We start from the raw sequence: 12,347 nt of genomic DNA on the forward strand, positions 1-12,347 counted from the left end.
GTGCGGGGAGGAGGTTGAGAGCGGAACATGCGCACTGGCAGACTCTTGCTCTCTCGCTGGAAACTACGCGCAGGCGCGGTGCACTGAGCGCCGGCACGAGGGTGTTTTCGACGTTGGCAGTGGGGAAACAGTAAGCGGCGTGGACGACCGTTGCTGAGCTGGTGTGGAACGTCTGTGATCAGGTAGGTGTAGTCTCGTCGCTCTACGCTGCGTGCAAGACCGACTCCTGACCTCGTTCTTTCCCGAGGGGACTCCAGGGCGTTTTCTGCTTCCACTCCGTCGGGTCTGCAGCATTTGTGGCAGCTAGCCGGCGGACGCGCTGCCGATTCGGGTTATTTTTACTACGAATTCTACTAGCCTCCCTCACACATATTCTCGCGTTAGAGGGGGGTTGAAGCGGATGATGGGGTTTTGGGGTTGAAGGGCATCTGTGATGGGCATTGAGCAACGCTGGCCTTCGCCGGGTGCTGTCTGAGCTGACGCCCCCTGACCCCATGTGCGACCCTCGGGCCGCAGGAACCCGGGCAGCCAGAGCTGGACGCTCTAGGTGACAGAAATTTGAAATGCAAGAAAGACCCAGGGACCGAAGGCAGGGGCTGCACCATGAGATCACTACTCATGCCACTGGAAACAGTGAGTGGAAAGGGGGTCTCAGGACTCTGTTGAAGTAGAGTGTGAACTCAGTCTTGAAGGTGCTTAAGGCTATGGATGCAGAACAGTGGGAGCAGATGGAACTTTCTAGATGCCCCCACGGGATGGGACTGTATATAGTGTGCCCCCTCATCCTCCTCCTGTAGAGGCTTGTGCAGATTATTTTTCTGTCTTTTGAAAAAAGGAAACTCTGAAATTCCACTTGTCTATAGTCTAGAGTTCTAAAGTTGTGTTCAAGGTGGTATCCTCTCTAGGAAATAACGTTTTTGCTCACCCATAATCTAATTTTGTTTCAGAGCTGTCTATTCTGGGTTCATGACTCAGTGCACATTACTTTAATCTTTTTGCTTATGTTTTCATTTGAGTTTATGTACTAGGACATGTGCCCTCTAGCTAAAAATGAGAATAGAGTAAACTTTCCATTCTGTTTACCTGTGTCAAAGCAAGAAAAATGATGATCAAATGTATTTTTCTATAAGTAATCACCAGAATGTACGTATGGTAGGTGAATTCACCAAGATTGAAAGAGAGAAATGATGCCAAAGGTCTATCATAGCAGAATTGTAAAGTCCTCGTTTGCAAAGATTTTTTAATATTTCAGACTCATTCTAAGTTGTCTTTGTCATTATTTTTGTCCTGTATGTCCTGCTTCCTGTGGTCGTAAGTTAACTTTGATCCACATTAATACATGTGGACAATCCGAAGGAAAATAGGCTCTTCAGAAACTAATCTGCAATTTCATGAGCAATATCAATATTGTAAACTGGATTTTGACTTCCTTAAATAAAGCTGAATGGCCAGGAATCAGAAAACGAAAGATTCCTACGGTCTATCCTTTCCTTTATTTCCATACAGCCAATAAACCACCAAGTCTTCATTTTCTTAAAGAAAAATTTTCCTATCTTTGCTTCTTCTGTTTCCAAGCACTAGCTTTATCTGAACAATTCCAGGAGTTTCTGTCTGTAGCTTTCATTTTGATTCCTTCCACTTCATTCTTTGCACTGCCCTCTTCTCCTGGTGATTGATGTTCCTGACTGAATCAACACCTTCACACCTTAGCATAGCATGCAGAGTCCTTTGTACTTTGAACCCTGCCTACCTTCCAGTTTCCTCTACCTAGAATGCCATTTTTTTCAATAGTGTAGGAAAAATCCTATTTATCATGCAAAACCAAGCTTACTTCATCCTGCTATAGAATTAAACAAATTCCTCTGTGCTACACTTACCACTTTTTTAGGTAGTGTAATTCTCCTTTGATGTCAGACTTTGCCAGTTTATATATCTGCGTTCCCTGCTATCTGCATGCTTGCTGAGATTAGGCATTATGTTGAGTACAGGTTTGTTGTATGGAATTGATAGGTTGGTGACAGCTTTTATCACATAAACTAAGAGCAGCAGAAAAAGGAAAATTAGTACATTCAATCTTAAACTTTTTTCCAAAGCCAGGATGGTTATGGTTGAAAGCTGACTTCAATCTTAATAAGATACATTATTCTTGTCATGAATTACAGGTGAGTTTTTTGCTTTACTTTTCCCTTTGAAATAAATCATAAAATATAGTTGGTGATATGGTTGGCTGTGTCCCCCACTCAAATGTCATCTTGAATTGTGGCTCCCATAATTCCCACTTGTTGTGGGAGGGACCCCGTGGGAGATAACTGAATGGTGGGGACAGTTTCCCCCATACTGTTCTCGTGGTAGTGAATAAGTTTTGGGAGATCTGATGGTTTTATAAGGGGAAGCTCCTTTTGCTTCGCTCTCATTCTTTCTTTCCTCTCCCTTGCTCTTCTGCCATGATTGTGGGGTCTCCCCAACCAACCACATGGAACTGTGAGTCCATTAAACCTTGTCTTCATAAATTACCCAGTATCAGCTATGTCTGATGGCTAATGCAGTTGGAAACTTCCCACCAGTAATGATATGCAAGAACTCAATATTTAGGAGCATATTTCAAATCTGTTTTCAGAATATGAGCCAACGCACATTTGAAAGGTACATTTTAGAAAAAAGTAACTTAGGGTGCTAATTTTCTTGAGCACGTTCATTTAGTAATGCCACAGTTTAGATGTTTTGACTATCTTAAGTAGATTGAGTTCTTACTATATATGCCCTGCCTTTTACACAGGAGTATACTTCCCAGCAAGGTGGTTATAGGAACTTAACTTCCTTCTCAGGACCACTTGAGTTGTACCTTCTCTCCTCCTTTCCCTCTCTTCTGGTCCTTTCAGGTCCCACAGTTGCCAGGAATTCCTTCTCCCCCTGCCTCAATACAGGGCCGGCAATTAAGGGAGGAGTGGAAAAGAACAACCTTCCTATCTTTTTCTCCCAACTTCATTTATAGCTGCTTTCTACCTCATTTTAACTAGAACCTCTGTTCTAGTTAGAAACATTGTTAGACTGTATATCATTTTCAATACAACTTTTCTGAGGAAATGTAGAAATGCTGCAGAGGCTCTTGAACTAGAGCTGAATCTGTGCCCGCATCCATGATTATCACCTGTATGACACTTTCTTATCCTAAAACTCTTATGCAGTAGTCTATGGCCATACTACCCTGAACACACCCAATCTTGTCTAAAACTGTTATGCAATAAAGGGTTAACTCAGGAAGTCTGGGAGGTTCAAACCCTGCAGCTTCCAAAGAAGTTGGCTCTTGACCAGCTCCGGGAAGATGACCACTAACCTATTGGAATGTCCTGCCCGATAAGAGTGTCTTTGTGTACCTAGCTAGCTTATATCAACAGTGTGATTTATATAGTAAGGCCACGCTTGAGCCACTCTATCGGTTTGATCTCTGGAGCTCAATTTTAAATAATTATTTAAAAGTAAATAAATAATACTCTATACCTATCTAGATACAAAGAAAGGTTTTTGGAGGTGAGGTAGGTGGGAATCACATAACCATATCTTGCTGCTAACTGTGGGCTTTATAACAGAGTTCCTTAACACTTCGGTTTCAGAACACTTTTACACCTTTATAGCTTTCTAATTAAAAAATCAACAACATTGTTCTTGAGTCTATAGTAACGTACAATAATGGGAATGAGTACTTAAAGAGTGGATTGAAAAGATAACCACTGGGTCCCTCCCACAACAAGTGGGAATTCTGGGAGCTACAATTCAAGATGACATTTGGGTGGGGACACAGCCAAACCATATCACCAACTATATTTTATGGTTTATTTAAAAGAGGAAAAGGAAAAATCCACTCCAGCTTCAGGACACCTGGCTTAAAATGAACTTTCTTAATGGACCCATTTCGTAAAAATGGTTTTATCCTGTTTCCTTGGGAACTTGGCAGTAACTTAGAGGGTTTTAGAGTCTTAAAGGAAGGTCTGGGTGAATAAACTCTTTTTTTATGTTAATGAAGGAAAATAGCATCCAAGCTAAATCAACTGTAGGACTTGTTATGTTTCATTATGCATTCATGGCACTTGCACCTTCAGAAGAAGTAACTCATCAAAAATTCTACATAATATGCTGTCAACTCATTTGTAATATTGCATGTTTCCTACAGAAATAATGCATCTTTATGCAGAGTGATAGAATTTTGAGGTAAGTTTATTAACATCCCTTCAGGAATATGTTATACTGTTGGGTTGCAGGTTAAGGGGAAGCCACAGAATCCTTTTTACCAGTTTTACTTTTGATAGCCGTGCTTTTGTATACAACATACTATGATATAGTGTAAATACACCTGACAGCAATAACTTAAGCATACCCTTAGAATGACCCTCTATGGCAGATGCACCTGAATGTGTGTTCTGAGCTAGGGAATCCAGGGCGTGGCCATCCTGGAGATTGATTTCTTATCTATGATAAACATCTGATGCCCCAGACTTTCCCGTAGAACTTGGGCAGCACAGGGGATTGAGGCCCTGTTTTGAGTTAGATGAAGGTTGCCAGGTAGAGGTCATTATGGGGAGATTGTCAAGTGAAAATGCTATATAAACTGCATGCTCTTTGCAGGCAGTTGTAGTTTTCATGCCCAGCCCCTGCCACTGGGCTGTGCAATTATGTTGTCTAGTCTGCCGCCACTGGACTCTCCCCTGTTTGTAAGCCCCTAATAAAACCCATGTCTCGTTTGCTGGCTCTGGGTTTCTTCTTTAGCTTCTTGAACCTGATGCCTTCTCTAGTGAGGTTAATGGGGCTTCTGCACAACATATGAACAGCCAAAGGTAAGTTTTATTAATTTTTAATTATATTTTTCTTTACTTATTGTGGACATTTTACTTTCCTCACTTTCTCTCTTCAAATCAAGTATGAGCTTTTTAAATAGCAGCAGCTGTCTTTATTACATGTGAATCCCCAGCATTTAATGCATTGTCTGGTACACAAATATAAAGTGAATATTGAATGAGTAACAGCCTTAAAATACAAGGCCCTCTTATTAAACTGTTAAATTGTTTATAATTATTTTATAAATTATAATAATTTATAATTATAAATTTATCTTTATAATTACTTTACACATATAACAGTGGTAGGAAGTAAGAACACAGTGAGGAAGAGCAGTGGAAATCTGTGGGAACTGCTTTTTTCCAAAGTTGTGTTGAAAGCTTCAGAAACCAAGGAATTGAAACCTATTTCATCATTGTTTCTAAATAGCAGGGGTTGATAATATGGAGATCCTCCATTAGCAGAGATGGATCTTGTAGCTTTGTTCTTTCCTCAGACATTGTGGTGGTTCTTAGGGTTACTGAGATTGATGATTCTTCTAGGTCTACCCTCTTTCAGCAGATTTGGTAATTGCTTTTAACCTCACAATACCAGGAACAGAGTAATCTTGGGGAAATAAACACTAGATATTGTCAGATTAGTTCAAGATATAGTAATGTTTGAGTATCTGGCTCACATTTTAGGATACCTTTATTATGTTTTTATAAAAATTCAATAGGAAGATAAGACTGGTGACTTGAAAATGACATTGATGTTGAGTTTTAAAAAAAGGAGCCAATTGGCTTATAAATTTTATATGGGCCTGTATTTTGTAGGAGGAGTTGTTGAAATGGGTGTGAACAATACCTCATTGGAGAGTAAAATAGGAAAGTTCATTTTCACAGGCCCATGAATTTTTGGCGGCCAAGGGAACAAACATTTATTAAATGTCTACTAAGCTATAAATAACATGTTTTAGACCGTCTCGGCAACTAGAAGTGAGATTTTTGCAGAGGTTGTGAATAAGTCATGCTGGCAAAGCAAAGGTGAAACAGTTCGAGGTAATTTTTTTTTTTTTTTTTTTTTTTTTTTAAACAGAGTCTAGCTCTGTCTCCCAGGCTAGAGTGCAGTGGTGCAATCTTGGTTCACTGCAACCTCTGCCTGCTGGGTTCCAGCGATTCTCGTGCCTTAGCCTCCCAAGTAGCTGGGGCTGCAGTCATGCACTACCATTCCTGGCTAATTTTTGTATTTTTATTAGAGATGGGGTTTTGCCATGTTGCCCAGGCTGGTCTCAGACTCCTGGCCTCAAGCAGTCCACCCACCTGGGCCTTCCACAGTGCCTGGATTACAGGCGTGAGCCACTGTGCCTGGCCATCCAGGGTATTTTTAAAGGTGAAATTCTTTTTGTAACTAGAGTTTCAGAAAGCTCAGCTCTATAAATTAGTAAAGAAGGGAAAAGATGGGCAAAAGTAGTGAGGGGTGGAGTTTTACTTGCCATTGCTGTGATTAAGAAAATCTGGGCTTCGGCAGCTAGACTGTTAGCAATTTCTGTTACCAATTACAGAACCCAGTTGCTGAGTTGGTAGAATACTATGAAAGAAACTAGAGGAGAAAGCCTTCTTCTAAAGATACTGGGGATGGCAGAGGTGGAATCTCAGATTTTCTAAGATGTCTGAGTGTCCTTTTGAGGATGTCATTCATTACAGATACCAGGGTATTTAGACTCAGAGTTGTCTGTCACCTTGCTGTTTCTGCTCACTTATTCCCAGATGAATACAATTCCCCTTAAGGACAATTAACATGTTTGGAACAGGAATCTGGATCAAAGTGAATTGAAAGCTGTCTTAGGAACACCATGGGAAAATTTAGCTGAGGCTGAAATTGGAAGTAGGTGCTGGGTACTTCCTGCAGCCTATGTGGTAGTCAGAAGACCTAATAGGTAAGGCAAGAACCTCATGCCTTGTCCAGGGCCCTAAGTGACGGCACTGAAAGAACAGCCAGTAAGGTGAGGTGGGTCAAGTAGCCTTACCCTGAGTTCAAAGCAGAATGACTATTCCAGCATGAAGCATTACTACCAACATCATTGCTTCACTGAGGATCAGAAGGGACAGAATGATGACAACTGAAGCTGAACTTATTCAGTGACACTGCCTATGTGACTTAACCAATCTAATGTAATTGTGATTTAAATCAACTTTAACAACAGATCTTTAATAGGAGTGATCTGTGCCCCTTCAGGTTATATGTTTGTATGTGAGGAAAGTTGGCCTCATCTCCAATGGGGATGAGGATTGCCTTTTGGCTCATTTATTGCCCCCTATAATTAATGGCAATGACACCAAAGACCAGGTTAGTCCAAACTTGGGTACTTGTACCCAACAGAGCGATGAAAGTTTGAATCCCTTTTCTCTGCAAAGTTCCTCAGCATACTCAATTTTTTCCTTAAAGCAACTGAGGTTTAGGTATAGGGAGAGGCAAAAGGCTGCACAAAGGGGCAGAGTCACTCAGTGCCAGGAAGCAAGATTTACTTTAAGATTCAGGCCAGGCATGGTGGCTCATACCTGTAGTTCCAGCACTTTGGGAAGCTGAGGCAGGCAGATTGCTTGAACCCAGGAGTTGGAGACCAGCCTGTGCAACATGGTGAAACCTCATCTCTACAAAAAATGCAAAAGTTAGCCAGCATGGTGGTGTGTGCCTGTGGTCCCAGCTAGGAGGATCTCTTAAGCCCAGGAGGTGGAGGTTGCGGTAAGCCAAGATAGTTCCACAGCACTTCAGCCTGAGTGACACAGTAAAACCGTGTCTGGAAAAAAAAAAAAAAAAAAAAAAAAAAAAAAGAAGCAAGCAACTGCCTGCTCAGGCACACAAAATGAACTGCTTTACCTCTGCCCAAACTGTATATCTTCATTGATAACACCACTTATTTGAGCTTTGGGCACTCCATGACACAATAGCCACAACCACATTGCCTATCAGCTGGGGGTAAGTAGGGATTGCTGTCCCTTTGTCCTGATAACATTCCTTCCCCTTCCCACTCAAAGAAGCAACAACCATGTTGCCATTTAGGCAGCTTGTTTCAATCCTGCCTCTTACCACTCAGCCAATATAAATTTAACAGATAGCATGCTGGTGGACTTTTACCCTTCACCTACCTACGACTTGGACAAAAGCATTTGCTTCTAGGTCTTGGGTAGTTTTGAATCTTCTAACTTGGCCCACAAGGACCTTTTGTTCTTTCTTTTCTAGAAAGCAGCTGCGTTCTGTCTTCATCGTCATCATCACCAAAACTGTCATGAACTATGTAAGCTCTGAGATTTTACCCTATATACTTAGCTTACTCACAAGCTAATCAGCTAGAAGCTGTTACTCTTTCATGATTAGTGGCAGAAGACAAAAGACTCCTGGGTCAGAGACTAAGGACTTTATTACTCACAGCAAAGCAATAACCACAGCTTCGTGTTGGCTGTTTCTGTTTCCCATTCCTTTACTCCTACAGTGATGACACAGGGGGCCAGTGATGGGTACCTATACACTCAGGGAGTTGCATTGCAAAACAGGAACACTGTTTTTTTGCAAGATCCACTGCATTTGTAGCAAACAGAAGCAAGCTTGCTTTCTGTCTGGCGGAAGACATGATTTCATTTCTGAAAATTGCTCACTACCCTTCATCTTTCAAGATTGCCGATTGAAACATAATCCTAAGAAATAACTTAGGTAAAGAGCAGTCAGCATTTTATTATTGCCATACTATGGGCAAAGGGACACTAAGGGCAAAGGGACACCAAGGGCACATGGAAAATTGCTTCAATCAGCAGGTATAATCTTTAATGGAGGGGAATTTGGCAATATCTAACAAAACTACATATGCATTGACCTTTTGACTCTGCTCCTATTTCTAAGATTTTAACCTGAAGATATGTGTTAAGTAATACAGAAATATAAACACTCAACATTTTTTATTTCAGAATCATTTTAAAATGTTGGAAACTTAAATGTCCAGACATAGGAGAGTGGCTGAATTAAATATTGTACGTCCACACAATAGAGTACTATGCTGCCACAAAAAAAGAATGAAGATTTCTATGAAGTGATACAGAGTGATTTTCAAGATATACTTTAGGAAGGGGAAAAAAAGTAAAGTGAAAAAAATTTATATAATGCTACCTTTGTATGAAAAGGAAGGGGAAGGTTAAATACACATGCCTATTTTGTTTTGTTTTTGAGACAGGATCTCGCTCTGTTGCCAAGGCTGGAGTGCAGTGGCACAATCACAGCTCATTACAGCCTTGACTTTCAGGCTTAAGTGATCCTCCCACTTTAGCCTCCCAAGTTGCTGGGACTACAGGGATGTATCATCATGCCTATATATTTAAAAAAAAAATTGTAGAGACAGGGGTCTTGCTGTGATTTCAGAGTTGGTCTCAAACTCTTGGGCTCAACCAGTCCTCCTGCTTTGACCTCCCAAAGTGCTGTGATTATAGGTGTGAGTCACTACACCTGGCCTCACATGCCTATCTTTACAAAAAGAAATACAGGAAAGAAATCAAAATCATATGTGATTGGTTACCTACAAGAATTGGGTAGGAATGGCATAGATGAGATGGACGGTAACCATGTTAATGTTTTGTGTACTCAAATATAATAAAAGTCAACAAATATAAGGAGAAAAAATAGCCCAGGGAACTTCTGAATGCACTATTTTGAGCATCAAGCCATGCATGCATGGGGGAGACATTTCAGCCAAAATAAATTAATTGAAATTTGAACAACTGCTCATTGCTGGTAAGACAGAGTGAGTTGTTAGTCTTATTTCTGCCAGGTTAACTGTTTTCTTAAAAAAAAAATCAATTTAAAAAATCCAGAATCTCTACAGCATATCATCCACAATGTTGAGAACATAATCCAAAATTACTTGATACACAAAATGCAAGAAAATGTGGCCCGTTCTTAAGAAAAAAGGCAATCAGTGGAGAAAAGTGAGAAGACAAGGGCTGTGGTTTGAATGTGTTCCCCAAAAGTTCATGTGTTGAAAACATGACCCCCAATGTGACACTATTAAGAGATGGGGTCTTTAAGACATGATTCGTGAGGCAGATCCCTCATGAATGGATTAATGTTATTATTGCAAGAGTGAGCTATCACAGGAATGGGCTCCTACTGAAAGGATGTTTGACCCACTATTCTCTGTCTCACATGTTTGCTTCCTCTTTCTGCCATACGATTACCCTCTCCAGATGCTGGTGCCATGCTCTTGGACTTCCCAGCCTCCTAGAACTGTGAGAAAAAAATTTAAAGAAATTAACAGGAGGTGGCCAAGATGGTCAACTAGAAGTAGCTAGTGTTTGTGGCTCTCACAGAAATGAATGGAAGGAGAGAGTAAATAACAGCACCTTCAACTGAAACATGCCGGTACTCGCTTTGGGAGTAATCAGGGAAACAACCCACGAAGAACAGAGAAAAGCAAGGCAGGAAAATGGCCCATCTGGGAGCAACACAGAGCCAAGGGAGCCTCCCCTGCCCAGGGAAGTGGTGAATGAGTGTGTCACCCCAGGAACCCACACTTCTCTCACAGATCTTTGCAACCTTTGGGTTGGGAGATCCTGTCGTGAACCCATTTCACCAGGGCCTTCAGTCTGACTGACACACAGAGCTACAGGGAGTCTCAGCAGAGGCCCCACAAGGGGACACATGGAGACTTGGGAGCCTTAGATACTAGATGGCTTTCTGGGCATCCCAGCAAAAGCAGATGCAACTCCAGCAAACTGGGAGATGAGACACCCCACCCCATACATACCCCTAGGAAAGAGGCTGAATCCAGAGGGCTGAGCAACAGTCTACAGGCCCCACTTCCAAGGCATCTCACAGGATAAGACCCACTGGCTTGGAATTCCAGCCAGCCACTGGTAGCCAAGTTGGAGCTCCTGGGGGAGGGGAAGGGCACCATCTTTGCTGTTTGGGCGACTTAACCATAACAGCCTTTGGGCTTTGGAAAGTCCAAGCCAACCAGGGGTGGAAGGGATTCCCCAGCATAGCACAGCTGCTCTACAAAAACACGGTTAGACTTTTTTTTAAAGTGAGTCCCCAATCCTGTTTCTCCTTTCTGGGTGGGACCTCCCAGCTGGGGTCTCCAGCCACCCCTGCCAGTCAGAGTTTTGAAACCTCCCTGGGACTAAGCTTCCAGAAGGAAGGGTGAGCTGCCATCTTTGCTGTTTGGGTGACTTAGCCATTCCAGCCTTCATGCCAACCACAGGGTAGAAGCGGTACCTAAGCAGAGCACAGCTGCTCTATGAAAATGTGGCCAGACTGCTTCTTTAAGTAGGTCTCTGATTCTGTTCTTCATTGGGCAGGACCTCCCAACTGGGGCCTCCAGCCACCCCTGCTGGTGTTCTCTGGCCATGAACACCTGCAGGGAGACAGGCACCCCCATATCCACTAGCACTCTGCTGCAGCTGCCACGCCACAGCACTTCCCAGCACAGTGGACCGTAAACCGTGAGGAGCCACAGGACAATGGCAGGGTTCAATATGAGTCCCCCAGAGTTAGAGAACGCAGTCCAGGAGTTGGAATCTGAGCTTTGGCCCCCTAAAATCTCTCAAAAATGAAGCCAGTTGACAGAATTCACCTTATACCACAATCAAACCCTCAAGATCATCAAATAGGATAAAACAAAAAACCCAAAGGTCAGCAACCTCAAAGATTGAAGATCAGCACAAGAATGATGAAAACTCAAAAAGCCAGAGTGCCTTCTTTCCTCCAAAGGACTGCGTCACCTCCAGCAAAAGTTCAATACTGGGCTGAAGCTGAGAAGGCTGAAATGACAGAAGTAGAATTCAGAGTATGGATAGGTACAGAGTTCATTGAACTACAGGTATATGTTGTAATACAAGGAAGCTAAAAATCATGATAAAACATTGTAGGAGCTTACAGACAAAATAGCCAGTATAGAGAAGAACATAACTTAGCTGATAGAGCTGAAAAACACATTACAAGAATTTCATAATGCAGTCACAAATATTAATAGCAGAATAGACCAAGCAGAGGAAAGAATCTCAGAGCTTAGAGACTAGCTTTCTGAAATAAGGCAGACAAGAATAGAGAAAAAAGAATAAAAAGGAAATGACAAAACCTTCAAAGAATATGGGATTATGGAAAGAGACCAAATCTATAACCGATTGTTGCACCTGAAAGAGATGAGAATAAAACCAACTTGGAAAACATATTTCAGGATGTCATTCTTCCCTAGCTAGAGAGGCCAACATTCAAATTCAGGAGATGCAGAGAACCCCCAGTAAGATACTTCACAAGAAGATCATCCCAAGGACATATAATCATCAGATTTTCCAAGGTCAAGATGAAAGAAAAAATGTTAAAGGCAGAGAAGAAAGGCCAGGTCACATACGAAGGGAAGCCCATCTTACTAATGGTGGACTTCTCAGCTGAAACCCTATAACCCAGAAGAGATTGGGGGCCAATATTTAACATTCTTAAATGCCAACCCAGAATTTCATATCTGGCCAAACTAAGTTTCATAAGCAAAGGAG

The 12,347-nt window shown here is 41.9% G+C and overlaps 1 long non-coding RNA gene across 1 annotated transcript; it reads left to right on the top strand.

The window, feature by feature from the left end:
* The first annotated feature begins 66 nt into the window (after positions 1–66).
* On the top strand, positions 67–10,027 carry LOC129048377 (uncharacterized). Its single transcript, XR_008510675.2, has 5 exons — positions 67–182; positions 4,169–4,206; positions 4,762–4,829; positions 8,053–8,107; positions 8,772–10,027. It is a non-coding gene; the product is annotated as an uncharacterized LOC129048377 (long non-coding RNA).
* Positions 10,028–12,347: the final 2,320 nt, after the last annotated feature.

Source organism: Pongo abelii, chromosome 8 (assembly GCF_028885655.2).
Source record: "Pongo abelii isolate AG06213 chromosome 8, NHGRI_mPonAbe1-v2.0_pri, whole genome shotgun sequence".
Classification (NCBI taxonomy): Eukaryota; Metazoa; Chordata; class Mammalia; order Primates; family Hominidae; genus Pongo; species Pongo abelii.